The 12,241-nt window shown below is 51.8% G+C and overlaps 2 non-coding genes across 2 annotated transcripts; one reads left to right on the top strand and one right to left on the bottom strand.

Moving 5' to 3' along the window:
• The first annotated feature begins 7,569 nt into the window (after positions 1-7,569).
• TRNAL-CAG (transfer RNA leucine (anticodon CAG)) lies at positions 7,570-7,652 on the top strand. Its single transcript has one exon. It is a non-coding gene; the product is annotated as a tRNA-Leu (tRNA).
• Positions 7,653-7,961: 309 nt separating this feature from the next.
• TRNAL-CAG (transfer RNA leucine (anticodon CAG)) lies at positions 7,962-8,044 on the bottom strand. The gene has a single exon. It is a non-coding gene; the product is annotated as a tRNA-Leu (tRNA).
• Positions 8,045-12,241: the final 4,197 nt, after the last annotated feature.

The raw sequence follows: 12,241 nt of genomic DNA, 5'->3' as shown, positions 1-12,241 counted from the left end.
CACCTGGGCTCCCTACCTGGGCTGCCTTCCCCTCCCTCTCAACCCACGCAGGTCAGCCCTGTCCTTCCTCGCCCACCTCCTCTGGCATGCCCTCTCCTCTTTGGCACCCTTGGGGTCCGTCCACTGAGGCTGGACCATTGAAATGGGCAGGATCTGATCTCTTGTTTCCTGATGTTTTCTAGGTGAGCTGTCTAGGCCAGCACTACCCAACAGAAATATAAAATTAAAATTTATATGAAATTAAAGTGTTCTAGTAGCAACCTTGGAAAATGAAATAGAAACAGATGAAATTAATTTTAATAATATATTTTTAGCACTCTCCCACTCTCCTGCTCTCTCACTCTCTCTCTGCCCCTGCCCCGCTCTGTCCACCTCTCCCCTTCTCCCCTTCTCTCTCTCTGCCCAGTGAGGACACAGCCAGAACGCAGCCACCCACAGGCCAGGAAAATGGTCCTCACCAGGAACCTAGTCTGCCAGCGTCTTGGTCTTAAACTTCCACCCTCCAGAACTGTAAGAAATACATTTCCATTGTCTACAAAAAAAAAAAAAATCATTTAACCCAACATGACCAACATATTATCACATCGACATGTCATCAATATTATAAATTAATAATAATGACATTTAGGGCTGGATGGTTAAGAAAGAAATATTAATAATAAAATAGTTAACAGTTTTGTTTTCATGTTGTCTTTGAAATCCAGTTTGTATTTCACACTTGTGACCCGTCTCAATTCATTCTAGCCACATTTCAAATGCTCCATAGCCAGCTAGTGACTAGCGTGTGGGACAGCACAGATCTAGGCTGTGTTTGTGTTCGGGTTACATGTGACAGAAGTTCACATTAAACTGGCTTAAATGCAAAAGGGCATTGGCTCGTGACACTGCAAAGACCAGGGTCGTGCTTTCAGGCACAGCTAGATCCAGGTGTTCGAATAATGTCAATGTTACCAGAGATCTAACTTTGTGCATTTTCCAGCTTTCCTTCTCAGGTAGGTTCTAGATGGCATAGCAGAGACAGCCAGCGGCAGCTGGGCCACCTGACCCCCACTCCCAGCTTCCCTATTGCAGGTGTCCCCCCCCTCGCCCGCCAGACTCGGTCGGATCAGGCGGAATTGCGTGCTCACTTCGGAACCAATCAGTGCTGTGTCCAGGTGAGTGGGATGCACTGATTGGTCAGACCTGAGTCACGTGTCTGTTTCCAGCATGGCGGGCGAGTACAGTCAGCCTCGCTTGATCTGCTGGGACCAGAGTGGCCAGAGGGGTGTTTCCCAAAGGCAAATCGGGGGGCTTGGCACCACAGGACGAAGGTGGGGGCGTGGGGATGGGGAGGGACTTGAGGTGAGGGCGGGAGGTGGCCGGAGCAGGGGTTGGGGTGAATCGAAGGGGCTCCCGGAGAGCACTGGGCCGTCGGGTGGAACAGGAAAAGCATAAGGAGTGTGGCAGAAGTACTCCAGGTTCAGTGGCTGGCGTGGCCCATGCCGCCAGAGCGGATCGGGTCCTCGAGGCCGGGGCAGGCCCAGCGGCGTGACGGAGCGTGGGGAATCCAGGCGAGGGGAAAAGCCAGGGGGGTGAGGACAGGGGGCGGCTCGGGGCGGCCCTGTTTACCACGCGGCACTGCAGTCTTTTCACCTGTCACCACTGACGGGCCACGGGGAGTACACCAGGACAGTACCCGGGGGTCTCGGCCCCGGACGCTGCAGCCCTGCACCCCCGCTCGGGACTCAGCCCACCGTGACGGCAGGCTCTGTGCGGGTGCGGCTCCGAGCAGAACGCAACGCGCTGTTAGCCCGGAGAGGCGGCGCAGGTGGGCCTTCCAGACAGTCCCCCCGAGCCCCGGCAGGCGAAAGGAGCTGCTGTGCCAACGGGGAGGGCCGGGCGTGGGGGTCAGAGACAAAGTCTGGGGGGAGGGGCGGGGGCAAGGGTCATGGACGGCCTCACCAGAGGGGCCCCCAGGCTTCCTGAACTCTACCTGGAGGGACAAAAAGCTGCCTTGAAGAGCCTAGCGAATTTACACACTTGTCCGTCCATCCATCCATCCATCCATCCATTTGTCCACTCACACAGCGCTTATTTACCGAGCTCCTGTCATGTGACAGGCACTGCACTGCCTCCTGGGGATACCGAAGTGAAGAAGATGGCCAAGGCCCCCGCCTCCACAGAACCTAGTGGGGGAGAAACATGATCAACAAATAAGCCAGCCAATCAGTACAGTGACCTCGGATCTGAAACGCAGAGGCCAGACAGCAAGTGAGTGGGAGGAAGGCAGGGCCACTCTAACCAGGGTGCTGAGGGAGAGACATTTGAGCTGACACAGGAATGACATAAGGAACCAGCCTGCACGGTGTGGGGGAAGATGGCTCCAGACGAGGAATCAGCAAGTGCAAAGGCCCTGAGGAGGGAACACGCTTTGTGTACCGGGAGACCAGAAAGATGGAGGCAGTGGCTAGAATGCAGGTGGGGGATGGGGTGGCAGAGGTGGCCAAGGTTGGCTCAGGCAAGGTGGTTGGGACGTTGTGGGGAGGGCATGATAGACAGTATTCACCAGGCACGAGAAATGTTGCATTGTTGTATTTTTCCAGGCTAACGCTTACATAAAGCACTTACTCTGTCCAGCCACTGTAAGTGCTCAGCATGTATTAACTCATTTGATCTCGACAATCCTTTGAAGCAGACGTGAATACTAAACCACTTTACAGATGGGGGAACTGAGGAACTGAAGGGCTAAGTAACTCCTCTGAGATTACAGAGCCAGCAAACGGCAGAAGCAGGATTTGAACTCAGGTGGTTCCAGAGTCCACCTGCTTGCACGCTCAGCCGTGCTGCCTAAAGTTAAAATTGGCCCTGCACCCCTGCCTGTCAGAGTGGTTAGCGGCAGTCTCGGCCATTCCTGGGGTTCTCTTTCTAGGGTGACCAAAGGCTTTAGGGACACAGTCAACAGTCCAGAGAACTTGGAAGTGAGTTCCTGGCTTTTGGTCCATTCTGGTCACCACTGAAATGCTCACTGTCCACGTGATCCATTCAAAAGTGAGAAACTGACTCTCTCCATGCCAAGGGTAGACCTTGGGGACCGAGCATTCCCTCCCGTCCCATTAGAGACCTGTGCCTGCTCATCCACTTCACCCCCGGACTTCCCCCATCCCCTGGGGCTGGCCTGGCTTCTCTCAGTGGTCAAGATGCCCAAACCAGGGCCTTGGCAGGGGTTTGTCCCTGGCGCCTCGAGGCTTCTGCCCTCCACTGTCAGCCGAGGAAACGGGAGTCTGAACCACAAAGGCTTGGCCGTGCTTCTTGGACTGGCTTGCTGGGAAAAGCCTACCCTTTCTTTTAAGTCTCCTTCAATAATGAAAACAGGACCAAAAATAACATCTCCCAGTCCAGCCTGCCACCTAAACTGGCAAGCCCTCACGGCTTTTCTTTTTTAAGGAGATGATGTAAAAAAAGCATCTAGCACAGTAATAGGCACACAGTACTTCTCGGGGACAGGTTTTGAGCCAGACAAGTCTGGTCCCACTTATCAGCTGTGCAGCTCTGGGTATGTTACTTGGCCTCTCTGAGCCTCGCTTTCCTCACCTGTAATACGGGGGTGATGACAACCTGTGCTGTGGTGCTGTTATGAACATTAAGTGAAATAATGGCTGTAAAGGAAATCTCTAAATTCTCTAAAAGGAAAACTCAGCTTCCTGCCACTTTCCCCAGGAGGGCTGGTAATGTGTATCAAAGTCCCAGGAATGCTAGGATTTCCTCTTCCAGGTCCCTTGGCGGGATGAGAACTAGGTCCCCGCTTGGCCAACTGATTCTATCCGTACTGAGCAGGGCTGGGCACAGGAAGAGCCACGCAGGGACTTCCCCGGCTGCTGCGGGCTTCTCAGGCTCAGCCCGGGGGCTTTCCTCTCCCAAGATGGACAGACGCCCAAAGCAGGGAATGCCCGAGGCCTGTCCCTCGGGGTCCCTTGTTGGCATCTAGGCTGCCGAGGGGAAATCAGGAGATAAACAGGAGTAGTGGCCTTCTGCCTTCCCATGTGTGGTCTCAGGGACCTGGGGCTGAAATGCGGTCCTGAAAGCGTTCCTCCAGGCCAGGAAGGTCATCTGAAGGGTGTCCGGGGAGGACAGCTGACCATCCACCCAAACCCAGGAGATAGGGCTGAGTGGGCCCTCCATGAAGCGAGCACTTTCTCCCAGGCAGGACAGGGGGCAGCAGGCAGAGCAGGGCGGGTTGGGGCTCCAGCTCTGACCCTGCCTGTTTTCTCCTCTCTAAAATCATGCACACTCAGAAAGGTTGGAGGTGTGAGGGAGAAGGGGAGGGTTCCAGGGGTGGATAGTGCAGGGTCCCAGAGAGGACCTTGGGCAAGTCACTTGGCTCACCTGAGCCTCAGCTCCCTGGTCTGCAAAATGGGGGTCGGGGGAAGGGGCTCGCTAGCAGCCCCTGCTTCGAAGCACCGGCCTCAAAAGGAAGTTGTGGGCCGGGCGTGGTGGCTCACGCCTGTAATCCTAGGACTCTGGGAGGCAGAGAGGGGAGGATCGCTCCAGGTCAGGAGTTCGAGACCAGCCTGAGCAAGAGCGAGACCCCATCTCTACTAAAAAATAGAAAAAAAATTAACCAGACAACTAAAAATATATATAGAAGAAATTAGCCGGGCATGGTGGCTCACGCCTGTAGTCCCAGCTACTCGGGAGGCTGAGGCAGGATGATTGCTTGAGCCCAGGAGTTTGAGGTTGCTGTGAGCTAGGCTGACGCCACGGCACTCTAGCCCAGGCAACAGAGTGAGACTCTGTCTCAAAAAAAAAAAAAGAAAGAAAGAAAGAAAGAAAAAACAAAGGAAAAAAGAAAGGAAGTTGTGGGCGTCTGGTAACCTGGCCCGTCCATGGTCCTGGTGACTTCCTGTTGTATCCTTACGTCTTCTCTCCCCACATCAGCACCCCACACGCAGACCAGCCCGCCAGCAGGGTTTGTCTGTTTTGCCTCCAAAACACATCCTGAATCTCAAATTTGACCCCCTTTTGCAATCTCCACTTCCCTGGTCCAGCCACCATCATCCCGTACACGTACCATGGCCTGGCCTTCTCCCTGACTCCAACTCTTCACCTGGCCTCTCATCCGTCCTCCAGAAGCCAAAGGGATCATTCTGAAGGACCGTCAGCATCGTGCTACTCCCCTGTGAAACACTCCAGTGACTCTATCACACACAGAAGAAAATCCAGACTCCTTTCCCTGGTATCCCAGCCCTGTGTAATACGGACCTCAGCCTCCTCCCCCTCTTACCCCTGCCCCTCCAACAGACCACACTCCTCTCTGCCTCAGGGCCTTTGCACTGGCTATGTCTCCCATCTGGAACACTGCCACTCCCTGCTTTGATCTTGCTTGTCTCTCTCCTTTTGAACCATGTCACCTCTTCAGAGAGGCCCTCCCTAACCAATTACCTAGGAGAGCCCCCAGTCCTTTTTGATCACTGTTAAAAGGATAATTTTTAAGATAAAATCATAATTCTTATATAAATATAAAATGAACACATATTAAAGATTTTATTTAAGTCATTAATCAATGAGGAAACCAATATGATTTTACAACCAGTTCAAAGGAGAATTCAAAGACACACATATATTGGCAACAGGAAATGCAGAAATGAATTTATAAATAGATACAAAATTGGTCATTATCCACAGGGCAATAATCAATTGCGTTCCGCCCCAACAAAATTCAGTTGCATTTCTGTGGGTAAGAATCATTTGCACATAGAAGTAATGAAAGATGTAAGTCCCCATAGAATCAGACAGCTGGTGGGGGTGCCACACAGGACACCCAGATAACTTTTCTGCCTGTTTCAAAGTCTCTCATGAGTTTCCTGATGCACCTTCTTCCTGGCATTTCCTGAACTTATTTATTCACCTGTTTCTTGTCTTTCTCCCTTCACTCTATCTTTGAAAGTAAAGTATCTCAGCTGGGCATGATGGCTCACACCTGTAATCCTAGCACTCTGGGAGGCCGATGGAGGGGAGGATCCCTTGAGGTCAGGAGTTCAAGACCAGCCTGAGCAAGAGTGAGACCCCCCCCCCCCACCAAAAATAGAAAAACCTAGCTGGGTATGGTGGCACACGCCTGAGGCAGGAGGATCCCTTGAGCCCAGGAATTGACGTTGCAGTGAGGTATGATGATGCCACTGCACTCTGGCCCAGGGGACAGAGTGAGACTCTGTCTCTAAATAAATAAATATTTTTTTAAAAAGTAAATATATCTTGAGGGTGGAAATTCTGTGTTGCTCACAGAATCTAGAAGAGTATCTGGCACATAGCAAGTGCTCAGTAAATGTTAGTTGACTCTCTTTGCTGTGTCCGGGGCAATTTGTATTTTAGGAGAGGACACAAAAAAGGTTAGTGCTAAACCTAAAGGAATGAATTCTGTCTGTCAATGAAGAGGGGCATTTGTGACAGGGAGAGGGGAGGACTTCATCATCTTTCAAATAACCAGGACCTCTGCCCACCCCAGGGGGCTGCATCCCAAGCCCTGAGCATCCAAGGGGGACGTGACCCAAGGGCAGCAGGGGATGTTCTCTGGCTGAGGCCTCTCTGTGATACCATCTCAGGCAAGCCGGAGGGCACTAAGGGGTTAATGTGACCCCACTGCTCACACCTTCTGGGCCTGGGTCACAGATGTCCTCTTGGGTGCAGCGGCAGTGCCTGGCATTGGTACACAGCAAGTCAGTGGCCCAGCCTCCTGGAAATCCGTGGGAAAGGGCGCCCTCTCCGTCCTGAGGGCGTCTGGTCTCTGGACACAGCCGGGGGCGTAGGTGAGTCTTGGGTTTGGGAAGGAGGAGGAGGAAGGGGAAGGAGGAAGGTGCTGCGGGGGCCAGGAGAGGAGAGATGAGTCGCGAAATGACGGATGCAGGAAAGAGGAAGCGAGGGAGGAATTAATCCACGGACCTTCCCTGCGCACCTACTGTGTGTCCAGCACGGTTTGGGCAGTGGGGACACGGTCAGGAATAGAGCGGATCTGGCTGTGCCGCTGCAGGGCTCGGTGTACCCCGGAGCCGGAGTAAGTGAGTTGAAAACATTAGCAAATGTGAAGTCGCAGTGTTGGCGAGTATGCGGAAGGACAGCGCAGGCCGCGGGCCAGACCTTGACATATCCGAGCCTCGCCTGGTTTGGGCCAGCAAACAGAGGTACCTATGAATCGGCGCAGGTATGCGGGCTTGACGGCATCGTGCGGAAAAGGCACAAGGGTGCGCATGCGGAAATGCAAGGTGCTTGTGGATTTGCAGGAATCGCAGCCGACATGAGCAGTAAAAGCACGCCTGCACAACGAATGGACACTGGAGGCACCGATGCAAGTCTGTTAAAGTAACAGTCCTCGGTCTCGCGGCCTTTCGGATTCTATAGCGTGCCGTGTGCGCCCTCTGGTGCCGCCCTGGTGCCTTGCTCTGCTCCTCCTCGGTACATCTTGCGACGCCCCTCGGAGCAAGCGTTTGTATTTCCTTCTTCCAACGCTAGGCGGAGAGCGAGGGCTATCTTGGTCACTACGCATGCGCATAATGTGGAGCATTCAAAGAGGTTTGCTCGCACGGACTACACCAGGCAGTCAGGATGGCCGAGCGGTCTAAGGCGCTGCGTTCAGGTCGCAGTCTCCCCTGGAGGCGTGGGTTCGAATCCCACTTCTGACAGCAGGTTAATCATTTTTCCCTCACAGTTGCAGATCATCCGATGGGACCTCTTTTGATAGTCTTCTTTCTTAATCCTTTTACAAAACCAATTTTATTTTCTTCTTAACAGACTTTTCCTAACAGACATTTACTTGACTTTGGAGTGTAAAACGAAAGCTTGCTCCGCTGTGCGTCTCTGAGCCTCTCTCCAGTCAAAGTTTCACCTTCTCTTCTGAGCTGTGAGGAGAAAAGGGTGTCGCAGACTCTTTCTTAATTTAATGTGTGCCCGGAGGTTCCAGATCTCAGAGCTTTGGAGCGGAAAACAGCAGTTGTCAGAAGTGGGATTCGAACCCACGCCTCCAGGGGAGACTGCGACCTGAACGCAGCGCCTTAGACCGCTCGGCCATCCTGACTTCCTGAAAGAGGGCCTGGCGGATACATTTTAGTTCGTAATGGAACTCTGAGCCCGGCTCAGGCGGTGTCCCGGGCGGCTCCGGATCCGGCCGACAGTACAGGTGGGCGGGCCACAGGTAAAAACCGCTAGTCTCAAACTGGCTCAGTCTTTTTACTGGATATGGCGATGTTTTAAATGGAAAAGCAGTTTCCCTTACCATCAGCAGAAGTAAATACAATGCAAACGAAATAATGTTATTACATTCTAGCCGCCTGCCACGGCTCTGAGCCTCAGGGGTGGCATTATATCAGTGTCACTCTCACTAACACCGGTGGAAAGTGTCGGGCTGTGCATGAGCCACCGGCGGAGTGGGGAGAGGGTTTGGAGAATTGCTGGAAGCCCACCCAGCCCCGCCTCCCCACCCGCGTGGCGGACTTTGTCGTCTGATCCTCTGGAGGCCGTGGGCGGGGGGACCCCACGCCAGAGTTTAGCCGGGGCCTCATCAAAGAAGGTTGGCTTTGGGACCTTTTTGATAAGCTGAGCAAGGGAGAAGCTGGAGGATGTTAAGCTCGGGGAAGAGAATTACTATCTGTCTCCAAAAGCCTGATGTGTGTAAGGGACAGGGGTTGAGTGTGTCCGCCTGTCCTGTTTGCTCCTCGAAATGGGGCTTGAAATGGGGGTGCAGTGGGTGGAGAGTTGCCGAGGAAGGTTTTGGGACAAGAAAGAGTTTGCTGGAAAGGAAACAGGGTGCCTGTGTGGGCACCTCCTGTCTTGGGAGGCATTCAAGACAAGGGTGGATGGCCACTTGGTGGAGATGTTGGCAAGGGGATTTAAGGGTCCTTGCATTCGTTTCCTGTTGCTGCTGTGACCAATTACTACAAATTTAGTAGCTTAAACCCACACCATTTATCATCTTAGGGTTCTGGAGGTCAGAAGTCTAAAATGGGCCACGGGGTTACATTCCTTCTGGAGGCCCCGGGGAGAATCCGTTTCCCTTCCTCCTCCAGCTTCTGGAGCCCACCCGCATTCTAGGCCCAGTGCTCCCGACCCTCCAGCCTTTGCTGTTTCCCATCACCTGACTCTGACCCCCCTGCCTGCCCGCTCGTAAATACCCCTGTGATTACATCGGCCCATCCTGATGCTCCAAGATAATCTCTCCACCCAAGAATCCTTGATTTAACCATATCTGCAAGATCTCTTTTCACCGTGTAAAGTGTGTGGTTCAAAACGTACTCACAGCTCCCAGGGGTTGGGGTGTGGTGTGGGGGAGTCATTACTGCAAGGCCAGAGAAAGAAAGACGAGTAGAGTTGAAAGGGATCGTAAAGGGGTTTTAGTGGAGTGTTCCCAGGTGAGGATAACGACTCCCAAGAGAGGGACCTGGGCAAGATTTTTGGGTCCTGGGGGAGAGAGAGACCCGAGAAGTCGCCCAGCCCAGAAGTCTGAGTGAGTTTGTGTATGTTTTTAGGGCTGGGGGATGGGGGGGGGTTGGCGGGAAGATTTCGTGGCGTGAACAGTGAGGAAGTTTTTTGTTGTAGTTTTAGGGCGGGTATTGAGGAATAGAAGGGGCTTCTTTTTTCATTAAGGAAGGGAGAGGTGTCCACCACCAGCCTTACAATTACTGTGTCTACCGGTACCCTACAACACAATTTGATTTGAAAGATTCCATCCAGGAGTAAATTTTTGTCATATCTTTGGTCTGAGACTAATTTTCCCCACCACTTCCCTGTTGTGTTTTCCCTAAAAATGCTCAGAGTTGCCGGCTCCCCTCATCAGAAACCTGGCTTGTGGCTCCCCAGAGGCCGAGGTTAGCTAAGCCTTGAACAGGTTTGGGCAGAAGTACCAGGTTTTGGCTGGGTGGGCGCGGTGGCTCCTGCCTGTAATCCCAGCACTCTGGGAGGCTGAGGGGGGAGGATCGCTTGAGCTCAAGAGTTCCAGACCAGCCTGAGCAAGAGTGAGACCCGTCTCTACTCAAAATTGAAGAAATTAGCCAGATGTGGTGGCCTGCAACTGTAGTCCCAGCCACTGTGGAGGCTGAGGCAGGAGGATCGCTTGAGCTCAGGAGTTGAGGGTTGCAGTGAGCTGTGATGATGCCACTGCACTCTAGCCCGGGTGACAGAAGGAGACTCTGTCTCAGAAAAAAAAAAAGGAATCTATTTTGGTCTCTCAAGATCACACTTGCCTCTTTCACTGTCACTAGCCGCCAGCATTCCTTGGCTCTTAGACGCATCACATCAATCTCTGTTTCTGTGGTCACAGTGCCTTCTCCTCCACTGCCATCGAATTTCCCTCTGCCTCCCTCGTACAAGGACACTTGCCATTACATAACGGGCCCGTCCAGACAGTCCACGATCATCTCCTTATCTGAAAATCCTTAATCACACATGCAAAGTTCCTTTGGCCACAAAAGGTAGCGTTCACAGGTTCTGGGATAGGACTCATTCAATGGACAAGAAGCCAGATGCTGTAAAATAATTTTATTTTTAAGAAGATTTACTGTGAGCCAAATTTGAGGACCATGGCCCAGAGCCACGCCCAAGAAGCCTTGAGCAAGTGGACTCCGTGTGGCTGGGTTACAATTGGGTTTTATACATTTCAGGGAGACACGGGTTACAGGTAAAGTCATAAATCAATACGTGGGAGGCATACATTGGTTTGGCCCGAAAAAGTGGGCCATCTCGAAGTGGGGGGGGGGGGCTTACAGGTTATAGGTGGGTTTAAAGATTCTTTGACTTGTAATTGGTTAAAGACATGAAGCTTTGTCTAAAGGCTTGGAATGTTTTAAAAGAAGGAGCTGTTAATCAGAGACAAGCCACCTGGACGTGTATTTGTTGTGTAAATTGAGGACCCGCAGGTTTATCTTGCATAGCCTTAGGCCTGTTAATGGGTTACAAAGGATGTCTCCAAGAAGAGAGGGTGGAGCATGATGAGGCCCGACTGACCTCCCTCCTCGTGGCAGGCAATTTAGTTTTAGGGTATCCCCTGGCCAAGAGGGGACCATTCAGTCAGCCAGTGGCGGGGAGAGTTAAGATTTTATTTTAGTTCATAGGCTGGACATCTTTGGGGGGATTATTCAGCCTGCCACAACTACATAATGTAAGATTCCATCTATATGACACGCTACAAAAGGCAAAACAACAGCAACAGAAAGCACAAGGGACATTTTTGAAGGGATCAGAATGTTCTAGATTGTAATTTTGGTGGGGATTATGCAAACTTACAGATTTGTCAAAATGCCAGAGTAAGAGACACAGAAGGGAAAACAATAGCAACATATAAAAGTGACAAAGGGTGAGTATCTAATAAAAAAGGAATTCACAAAATGATAAAGAAAAGCACAAGCGGGGCAGCAAAGTTGGAGGGAACCCAGCAGGCCCCAAGACCACTGACACTCATACAAGTGTTGAATCCAACGAGGTCCCCAAGTCACCCTCAGGTTCGATAATCCACCAGCAGAACTCACGGAACGCACTGGGAGCTGTGTACGCACAGCTGCAGTTTATTTTCAGCTGAAGGCTACCGATTAAAATCAGCCAAGGGAAGTGGCGGTTAGGGTAGAGTCCAGGAAAGTTCCAGACCAAGAGCTTCCATTGTCCTCTCCTTGTGGAATCAGGGACAGTATGACTTTCCCAGCGTCCATGTGTGACAAATACACAGCAGCTATCGCTAACCAGGTGAACTTACTGTCTTGGTGCCCAGAGTCGTTACTGGGGCTCCGCCAGGCAGGCGGGGATGACTGCTCGTGTAGCTAATCTCAGACCCCAACTCCCGAGGTCAGCTCTGTGAGTTCCTATCTCGTGCCCGGAGCCCCCACCCTAAACCGCACTGTTAGACTACCTGGTGTGGCCAGCGCCACCCTAAACAAAAACATTGTGGTCAGATATGACATTCCAGGGGGTTAGAGATTAACACCCAGCAGCTGAGGGCAAAGTCCAGATCTTAATCGGGGCAAATTTCAATTCTTTACTACACAAGGGCAAATGATTCAAGCCATATTTTCATAGGAAAGGAAATAAGAATGGCCAATAAGCTGACTAAGAGATTCAGCCCCACTAGTTAAGTATTAGGAAATGCAAAAGGAACAGTGACTTTGTTTTTTTAATGTTCATCAAACATGTCCAGAGGGCAGTCAGCTCACTCAAGGTGAGGGTGTCAACTAATATGGCCTTTTAGAACAATTTGACAGAATCTATAAAAAAATAAAAATGCAAATACCCT

This window comes from Eulemur rufifrons, chromosome 23 (assembly GCF_041146395.1).
Source record: "Eulemur rufifrons isolate Redbay chromosome 23, OSU_ERuf_1, whole genome shotgun sequence".
Taxonomy (NCBI): Eukaryota; Metazoa; Chordata; class Mammalia; order Primates; family Lemuridae; genus Eulemur; species Eulemur rufifrons.
This window is presented reverse-complemented; position numbering and strand designations above follow the sequence as displayed.